Genomic DNA, 10,344 nt, shown 5'->3' on the forward strand with positions numbered 1-10,344 from the left:
GGGATTAAATGCAGATTGTATAGGTTCAATTTCTTACACTAAGTGGTAGGCTGCAGAGAGAGAGAGCAATGTTCTCTCTCTTATAATCACCCAGAAATATGATATTTATGAATAGCCCCTAGGCTTGGTATAAATACTCACAATGTTACTCCCACTCTACCATCCACTCTCACTATCACTCCTATACCAACCTCAAGGGAGTGAAAGGAACCAACTGCAAGTTTAATCAATCACCATGTTCCAGATATTTTAATCAGTCATACCTATAAAATGAAACCTCCATAAATACCTAAAGTACCAGATTCCAAGTATGTCTAGGCATTGTACATGAAAATTTGTATACATTAGTGTGTGAGGAAAGAGCATAGAAGCTCAACATCCTGTTCCATTCTACCCCGTGTATCACTTTCTATATCATTTGTATATTTTATAACTTACTTTTAGAATAATTCATCCATTAAGTGAAATGATCCTTTGCAATCTGCGAGCTGCTTTAGTCAATGAATCAAATTTGATGAGGAGATTGGGTACATGAGACTGGAATCTAGGGAAAAGAAGATGGGCAGAAGGAGTCATATAGGTTTGACACTAACCTTGGAACCTAATGGTATATCCAGGTAGATAGTGTCAGAAGTGCACTGAAGTGTGGAATGCCTTACTGGGAAACACAGAACAGAAAAACATTTCTGAGAACACTGTATTACACTCTATACCCAACCCTATATTTCTCATATTGGATATTACTTCTTCATAATTTTCAGGGCTTCCTGAGATAAAATACCCCCCTCCATGTTCTTTTCCCTGTTTCAGCATGAGTTCATTACTTAACTATTTCCTTGTTTTTGTCAGAAGTTGAATTCCAAAGATTTGTTTGTCTCAAAGATTGACACACATTAAATATTCAATGGTTCTATTGAATAAATGGCTCATTAGAGGAGATCCCTCAGAGTGAGTTGAGAACAGAATGCGCAATGGAACAAGAACTATGTGTGTACATTTGTGTGAAGCCAGGTTTGTTTTTAGAAATAGGAGCTGAGCAACAGCAAGAATGTGTTCTGACTTTCCAATATGCTTGGGCCTGATGGAGGCAGTGAGGGGAGAAGAGTTCTGGAGGGGGGCAGCAAGGTTTGTTTATTTATCCTTCCAAATCCCATACCTCCATTTCAAGACTAGATTTAGTGTGCAGATTCCAACTTCCATTGGTCTCCAAAGACTTCATTGGAGACTCGCACATGAACTGTGTTGGTGAAAGGGAGTGAATGAATGAAAGCAAGGCAAGAAGTGGTCAAGGAGAGAACAGGCCAGAAAAATCCAATCTCCTTCCACAGGCACTCAAGTAATTAAAGTAAAAACAATTACTCATATACATAGAGCAGGTCAGCACATTTTTAACAGAACAAGAGAAATGCACTACTCCTAAGAGGCAGTGATATAAATATTTCAGCTGATAGTAGTCCAGGTCCAAGAAGGTAAAATAAACTAGATTTAAACAAACAATTCAACATAGAACTGCAAAAGGCATTGTGAAATTCTGCAAAATTGCAGATCCGATTTCCCTGGAATATACTTGGGTCTAGCAAAACCTTGACAATTATTCATGTTGGAAGACTGGGCAGAAATGCAGACAATGGGAAAACAAACTCTCAATCATCAGGTTTCAGAATTCCTCAGTGTCCAGAAATGCCTATGTTTGCCTCTTTTCCCCTGTAGTCTGGAGCTGGCTCCAGATCTTAATAGTCCCGATATATATCTTGCTACTCCCAGTAAATGTGAGTTCATGGCAGAGAGTCTAAAAGAACTCCCTACCTGCAATGAACTTGGCCATTTCATTAGTGAATAGAATTTTCCATTTTATGGGACTTCATACTAGGTTTTCGTTCATATTTTCTTTACTGAGAAATTACTATGCACCCAGGTTTACAATGACGATGTGCTTTATTCTGTACTTCATTTAAAAAAAATGGAGCCCAGCCTTTATGACAGTGTTTCCTTCCTATCTACTGGCCATTCAGACAATGATTGTGAATCATTAATGTGAGTCATACCACCAGCTGCCTTCCTTCTATAACTTCTCATTGCCTTTGGACAAATTCCAAACTACTAAGTCTGGATCAGTAAAGACTCTCGGAACTCTATAAACTCAACGCAGGCATTGTATTTCTCCTTGGACCACTAAGAAGACTCTCCCCTGTTCATTTAAAATTATCTCTTCCACAAGACAATACATTTTAGAGTAAAGGTAGCTATATGTTATTCTTTATCAAGGTTCAACATAGTACCTAGTGCAAAATCAGTGCTCAGCAAATACTTGCTGGCTATTGGGGCTCTAAATTTGATGTCACTTTTCTTGACCGTAGTAATTTTGTGTTTAGTTTTTATTCATTTATTTTATAGGCAGTTACTAAATTTCTATCATGGGTTCGTCTTTGTGCTGTATACTGAGAATATTTCAGTGAATAAACTGGGCCCATGTTTTATGAAAGATACTGGCTGAAAGTGGAATCAGAAATTATTTCAGTAAGACCAGGGATGAGCAGATAACTAAAAATAGCCCCATGCAGGAACGGTTGCAATTTCAGCACAAATGATGGTAGTCTTGATTTTATATATACATATATATTTATATATAAACAATCATTACACATTGATAATTTAGTGAATAGGGAGAAAAAGATTATTTCAAGAAAGAGATGAGAAGGGGCCTGAGAAATAGCATGGAGGAAGGGCATTTGCCTTGCATGCAGAAGGATGGTGGTTTAAATCCCAGCATCCCATATGGTCCCTCAAGCCTGCTAGGAGTGATTTCTGAGTGTAGAACCAGGAGAACCCCCTGAGTACTGCTGGGTGTGACCCAATCCTCCCCCCCAAAAGGGATGAGGAGTGCTTATAAAAACTGTGTTTTGGAAGCAATGGTTATGTGCATGAGCAAGGCACTAAGGAGAGAAAATATCTCAAGCAGTAATTTTCATCTAAAACAGTTTTGCTCCCAAAGGGGATATCTGACAATCTAGGGATATGTGATTGTCCTAACAAAGAGTGAATATAATCTCAGATGACAAGACAAATACCCAAAGAGTCGTCTATCTCAACAAATCAATAATGCAAATATTTTTTCATGTTAACGATTTAAATTTTTACTTTGAAATACCGTTCAAATTTTTCCTTTTCTTTAAAAGTATATTTCTTTATTTTGTTTTGTATTTCCATGATAATAAGTGATGGACACTTATTCATTTATCTAACAGTTATTCATATAACATGTGCAGAGAAGTGTCATTCATTGACACAAACTTGATGTCTCAGTATCTGGTATCAAATAAAACAGACAAGACAAGCTAGGGCATATGAAGAATTTTTTGTAGACAATGAAGAAATTATTTGATCATTTAGGATAATGGAAAATATTGAAGACTTAAGTTAAGAAGATAGAAGCACCATGTTTTCTCTTAAAAAAAAAAAACGGGGCCAATACTTCAGTAAAGAAGACAAGCATATGCTCACAGTGTGTGACCACTAACACCATATAACCTCCATAGTACAGCCGTGTAGAACCTTTTAATAGTTGTCTGAGAGTCATCTGGTGTAGTCCTGGAGGCTTTCTGAGTATTTCAGGATGGCCTAGTTGCTTTCAGCACCATAGGGACCAAACAGCACCACATCCTTTGATCCTCACCCTAAACCACTGGTCTGGTTGGCTAAGAAGGATTCTGAGACTCACTCACGAATGCCACTTGGGAGGCAACCCCCAAAATATTTTGGAGTGAAGTAATATTTTTCCAGCTTCTTGGAAAGGTATCCATGACATTTTGCTCACTATTACTCATTCATTGTGCGTTTTACAATTAAAAATATAAAGAGACTGTGAAAGATATGTAAGCCAATATGATCAAAATAAAAATTAAAAAAGTACAATACAAAAAAAAAAAGAATATCTCCTGGCAGGGCTCAGGGGACCATATGGGATTAGTGGGATTAAACCTGGGTCAGCTATGTGCAAGGCAAGTGTCCTACCACTAGTGTTCTGGTCCTATGCTACATCCAGACTAAATAACCCTAAATAAACTACCACTAGTCCTACCACAAAGTGTTTTGGTCCTATGCTACATCCATACTAAATAACCTTTTCGGGAATCAAAGCTATTTATCTCTGCAGTTAGAGAAGAAAATTATATAAAAGGAAAGAATAAATGAAAGGATAATATATGTCATCTTCAAAAAACTAATTTATAAATTTGCATGGGCTTTGCATGATGACTATATGGGCATATGGTAATTTTATTATGTCATCCTTGCACAGGGGCCATGCTAATCTTCTCTGTATTCCAATTTTAGTATATGTGCTGCTGAAGCAAGCACATGATAATTGTATTGTGTTATAAATCGTATTTTATAAAAATATAAATAGATGATAATTTTAATATTGATTCACTCGAAGCATATATCCACTGAGACCCAGGGAGAAATTCACTCACAATGTTCCAACTGTGTAGCAAGAAAATGATCTGATTTTACTGTCACTAAGGTAAGATCTGGAAGAGCCAAGAAATTCAAGCATTTTTCTCCAACCCCCATAGCTCTCTTGTTGAGTCTAATGGAAACTACTTGGGTTTATCCTAGGTAAGATAACTAACTATAGGTTCACAAAAACCAACTTAGGTGAGAAAAAAGGTAAATTACTCAGATCACTGTATACAAAAGACATGTAATTCTGTATGATCCTGGTCAAATAAGAGGGAATGACATATACTAAAAGCAAAATATCATTGGTGCCTAAACTACCTTATTTTGTTATCAATTCATTTTATAGTGACTAAATGTTCTTCAAGTGTTCATATCATTTACTTGAGTGAATAACAGACCAATGTCAACTTAGAAACCGAAAGGAAATAAGTCAATACAAAAGCCTTTCTTTTGAGGAACAGATGACTGAATAAAGAAACTAAAGAATATATACATAATAAAATGTGTGTATTATTTGGTTACAAGAAAAGGTTCAGTCATGCAATTTGCTGCTATGCAAATGGATCTAGATAGTATCATGTGGAGTGAAGTCAGTCAGAGGGAGATAAACAGACTTAGAATGATCTCACTCAGATATGGGATATAAAGAAACATTATAGGGGAATATCAAATGTCCAATCGTGCAAGAAACAAAGAGCTATAGAATGGATTTTCAGTAGGAAACTTACTAACTAGGGAGGAGGAGGGAGGATAAGTTAGGAAAGGGAATACTAAGATAATGTTGGAGGGAAAATAAGTATGCCTGCCACAGAGGCAGGCTGTGAGGCAGAAGGAAAACAGGGAACATCGATGAGGGGGACGTGGCCACTGATGAAGAGATTTGTGCTGGAACATTCTATGCTTGAAACTCAATAATAAATATCTTAGTAGTTTTGTAATTCATGGCAGTTCAATACTATTTTCATTTTTAAAAATAATTGAATAAATTTTTCTTTTGGAAATAGTTTAATAATAAAATTTAAATATTACTCCTTGTTGGAAAAGCTTGATTTTAAAAGTAGGTGGAGGGCCAGAGCAATAATACAGCAGTAAAGCCTTGTACGTGGAAAACCCACTAAAGACCAGGGTTCAATTCTCGGCATTTCATATGGTCCCCCCTGAGTCTGCCAAGAGCAATTTCTGTGTGCAGAGCCAGGAGTAAACCCTGAGCACTACCACCGAGTTTGACCCAACCCCCAAATAAATACAAATTTTTAAAAAAAGTAGGTGGAGTCTATAATTCTTTTGTTTTTAATAGGGAATTTGAGATATAGAGACAGACTTGCTGAAAGTCAGTTAAAAGAACAATACTTTTTTTGGTCGGGGCAGAGGACTGATTCTGGGGCTTTTGACTTTAGCCTTGTCCCTGAATAAAGCTGATATCTTCTGAAGCCTGACTACCTGTTAGATTTATACCCGCTGCATTCTCCTCAGAACCGCAGGCTGAACAGGGTGCTCTGAGCTGGAGGAGAAGACCTCATCCTCCATCTCTCCATTAATCAGCCCCATAAAGGACTGACTTGCAACAGTGGGGGACACTTGTCTTGTATGTGAGTGGCCCCGGTTTGATCAAATATGATCCCCTGGATCCTGCCAGGGGGAGTAAACCCCAAGCACCATCAGGTATGACTCCTAATTAAAAAATAAACAGAAGAAGAAGAAGAAGAAGAAGAAGAAGAAGAAGAAGAAGAAGAGGAGGAGGAGGAGGAGGAGGAGGAGGAGTAGGAGGAGGAGAAGAAGAAGAAGAAGAAGAAGAAGAAGAAGAAGAAGAAGAAGAAGAAGAAGAAGAAGAAGAAGAAGAAGAAGAAGAAGAAGAAGAAGAAGAAGAGAAGAAGAAGAAGAAGAGGAGGAGGAGGAGGAGAAGAAGAAGAGAAGAAGAAGAAGAAGAAGAAGAAGAAGAAGAAGAAGAAGAAGAAGAAGAAGAAGAAGAAGAAGAAGAAGAAGAAGAAGAAGGAGAAGAAGAAGAAGAAGGAGAAGGAGAAGAAAAAGAAGAAGAGGAGGAGGAGAAGAAGAAGAAGAGAAGAAGAAGAAGAAGAGAAGAAGAAGAAGAAGAAGAAGAAGAAGAAGAGAAGGAGGAGAAGAAGAAGAGGAGAAGAAGAAGAAAAGGAGGAGGAGGAGAAGAAGAAAAGAAGAAGAAAGAAGAAGAAGAAGAAGAAGAAGAAGAAGAAGAAGAGAAGAAGAAGAAGAAGAAGAAGAAGAAGAAGAAGAAGAAGAAGAAGAAGAAAAAGAAAAAGAAAAAGAAGAAGAATAATACTTGAAACAGTTCTTGTTCCTGGAAGAAAAAATAAGCGTCCAATCTCATCATCATTCTAATAATGTCTCATGGAATGCAAATATGTGCCATGTTTTAAGACTTTATTGTATTATTGTAGAATGAGTTACTAATGGAAAACATCTCAACTTGATTTTTTTCTTCAGATTCTCTTAGAAACTACTTCACTTTTTTGTTTTTGTTTTTGACTCACACCCAGTGGTGCTCAAGGCTTAACCCTGGCTCTGCACTCAGGTCAAAACTGGCAGTGCTTTGGGATAGAGTTGTAGAGAGTGCAGGGGATTAGACTCAGGATGGCCATATCTAAGCATCTGAGGCAATCATTCTACCTACTGAACTATTGCTGCAGTTCAACTTTCCTTGTCTATTCCTACATGAATGTCTTCTCAATAAAGTAATATCATGAAGTTCATTTTGTTCCTATAAATGGTAAATAATATGTAACTCCATAAAATGCTGTCAGAAAACTTACTTAAGGCAAAGCCTCATATTTTCTGACCTATTCATGTTGAAACCTACTTATGTACTTGCCTCACAGCAAGCTGGCAAATAAATATTCTTTTCTGAGAACGTTTATGCTTCCCCCACCACATAGTTAATTCATTTTAGGAGCTAATGCAATTTCCTAAATGTTAAAAGTAGCAACTGAGAGAACAGTCACTTTTCCAACTTTAAAGTTCATACCGAAATTTGGTTTCTTCTATATTATTTATGTTGTTACTCACTCAGAAATGCCTTTGCCACATTCATTGCAATCTCTCTATCACACTTTCTCTTCGTAGAACCAGCTGTTTTCCTTCATTTCCTATTTGGCTTTCACATTATCCATTGGGCCCAAAGGAGTCCCCTCTTCGCTGGTTATAGAATTTCTCAGGTCATTAGTCTCAATCTGTGAAGGGTTTCCCACCTAATATGGTTTATGCGAACCTGTAGTTATCTTACCTGGGATAAACCCAAGTAAGTCCCATGAGACTCAGCAAGAGAGTGATGCTCTTTGGAGGAAAATACTTGAATTTCTTGGCTCTTCCAGATCTTACCTTAGTGACAGCAAATTCAGATCATTTTCAAGCCACATAGTTGGAACATTGTGAATGCATTCCTCCTTAGGTCTCAGTGGATACATGCTTAGAGTGAATCAATATTAAAATGATTATCCCTTTATATTTTTAATAGTAAAACTCATAATGAATAAGTAATAATGAGCAAAATGTCATGGGTACCTTTCCAAGAAGCTGTAAAAAAAATCACTCAACTCCAAAATACCAGAACATACTATTTTTTTGTCTACCTTAGTTGAACTTGACCCAGTTTCTCAATTTGTTTTATTATTTTAACTTTTTTTAAGTTCATCTATTTTAGCTGTCTTGAATATAGGCATGGGGTGGGAGAGGAAAAAGAGATGGCATTGAGAATGTTGCACTGGTGAAGAAGGGTATTCTTTTTATGAAACCCAATTACAAATATTTTTGTAATCATGATGCTTAAACAAAGATAATATTCTTAAAAATGGGAGAAAGGAAAATATTCATTTGAATAAGAAATGTACCAGGCCCTAGATACTAAAGATACTATATTGTTTTGTTCTTCCAAAGAACAGTTAATGATAGATGTACATTTGAATAAATATCACTTTAATTGTACAATTAAAGAAGAATAACAAGGATAGCATGTTGAGCAAATGAATATGGCATGGAAAGTGAATGACTATTTCCTTTGGCAAACACAAGGAAGTGTTCCATATTTAGGTAGGTTGATTTGTTTTTTATCAAAAGTGATAACTGAAGTGCCAGAGTGATAGTACAGAGGTTAGAGCATTTGTTTTGCATGCAGCATACGTAGGTTCGATTGCCAACATTCTGTAAGATCTCCCGGAGCCCACTAAAATTAATTCCCCTGAGAAACATCAGCTATGGCCCAACACAAACAAAAGTGTTAATTGAATGATCAAGGAAACTGTGTTGGAGAAATAATCATGTACATTATGACATTAAAATTAATACTTTTCTCATGAATGGGTGAATATTGGTGAAAAAAAGTTAAAAGAGAAGGAATCATGTTGGATAATCTCTCTGGCAACAAGTATGGGATCAGATTAGGGAAAGAAGATAATAATACATATGGTGAAACAATAGTAAAAGAAGGTAGCAACAGATCAGGTCAGGGATCATGGATGCCTAAGCTGGAAGAAAAGAGAACAGTGTAGGAAAGGTGATGGTTTGTAAAAGTATTTAGATGTGAAATTGTTCAGATATGTTGACAAATACATATTAATTATGATCAATTACTCAATGTTCTTTACTTATTAACTTCCCTGCATTAGCCATGTATACTTTACCAAAAATAAAATTGTGAAAGTCCTCATGCAAATTATTTTCATTTGGTTGGGGACAGAGGAATTTGGGTCACACCTAGTGTTGTTCCTATATCACTTCTGGATTTGTGCTCAGGGTAACTCTTGGTGGTGTCATGGGGAGCAAATGTGGTGCTGGAATTCAAACCACTCACACATAAGGCAAGCACTTTAACCCCTGTACTATGTCTCTGTTCCTTTCTATCAATTTTAATCCAAATTTCTTAATAGGAATTCATTTTCAGAAATTTTAGGATTCTCTGATTTCCTCTCTGGCCTCATTTTCTCATTAAACTTCCACATATTAACCCTATTCACTTTGAATCAATCACAGTGAACTTCCTGTTTATTTTGCCTCTGTCTCTATAGAAATACAGTTCCCTTTTCCAAGAACTTCTGATACATGTTATACCACACAGTTATTCCTTATACCAAACCCCATGCACTCACACAAATTCATACTAAATATATCCATAAATCTCAGACATGACATCACATACATACACATTATAAGTGAGAGCTCAATTTTTGTTCAAAGATAATTGAAATATTACATTCCTTGACTCCCCTCTTCTAAAATGTAGAATTAATGTCTTCTCTCTCTTTCTCTCTCTCCCTCTCTCTTTCTCTCACTCTCCCCTTTCAATGTATTCAGTTATGACACTTGCTACTAAGTTCTCTTTAAAATATGAATTAAGGAAAAGACAGAACAGGAGTTTAATTGCTTGCCTTGCACACAGCCGATCCTGGTTTATCCTCAACCCCCACATATGATCTTCCAAGCACTTAAGAGAATGAGCAATGAACAGAGACCAGTAATTAGTCTGAGCACCACTGGGTGTGCCCTAGCCCCCAACATTTTTTTTGGTTTTTGGGCCACACCCGGTGTCACTTGAAGCTTACTCCTGCCTATGCACTCATAAATCACTCCTGTCTTGGGGGACCATATGGGACGCCAGAGGATTGAACTGCATGCAGTCTGTCCTAGGCTAGTGTGGGCAAGGCAGATGCCTTACCGCTTGCTCCACCACTCACCCCCGCCCAATTTTTAGTCAAATGCCTGTAGCTGTGGATACATTAATATATATATATATATATATATATAATAGATATATAGATAAGTTGCTTCTATATTTCTTAGCTATAAGGAAGAATACCCAATTATTGATGTTTGGTAGTAGGACTTGGGGTTGGGTAACGTTAACGTAATGACAGTTTAACC

General features: G+C 36.9%; 1 non-coding gene across 1 annotated transcript; it reads right to left on the reverse strand.

The window, feature by feature from the left end:
* Positions 1–4,252: 4,252 nt before the first annotated feature.
* LOC126009808 (U6 spliceosomal RNA) lies at positions 4,253–4,356 on the reverse strand. The gene has a single exon (XR_007496007.1). It is a non-coding gene; the product is annotated as a U6 spliceosomal RNA (small nuclear RNA).
* Positions 4,357–10,344: the final 5,988 nt, after the last annotated feature.

The sequence above is a fragment of the Suncus etruscus genome, chromosome 5 (genome assembly GCF_024139225.1).
Source record: "Suncus etruscus isolate mSunEtr1 chromosome 5, mSunEtr1.pri.cur, whole genome shotgun sequence".
Taxonomy (NCBI): Eukaryota; Metazoa; Chordata; class Mammalia; order Eulipotyphla; family Soricidae; genus Suncus; species Suncus etruscus.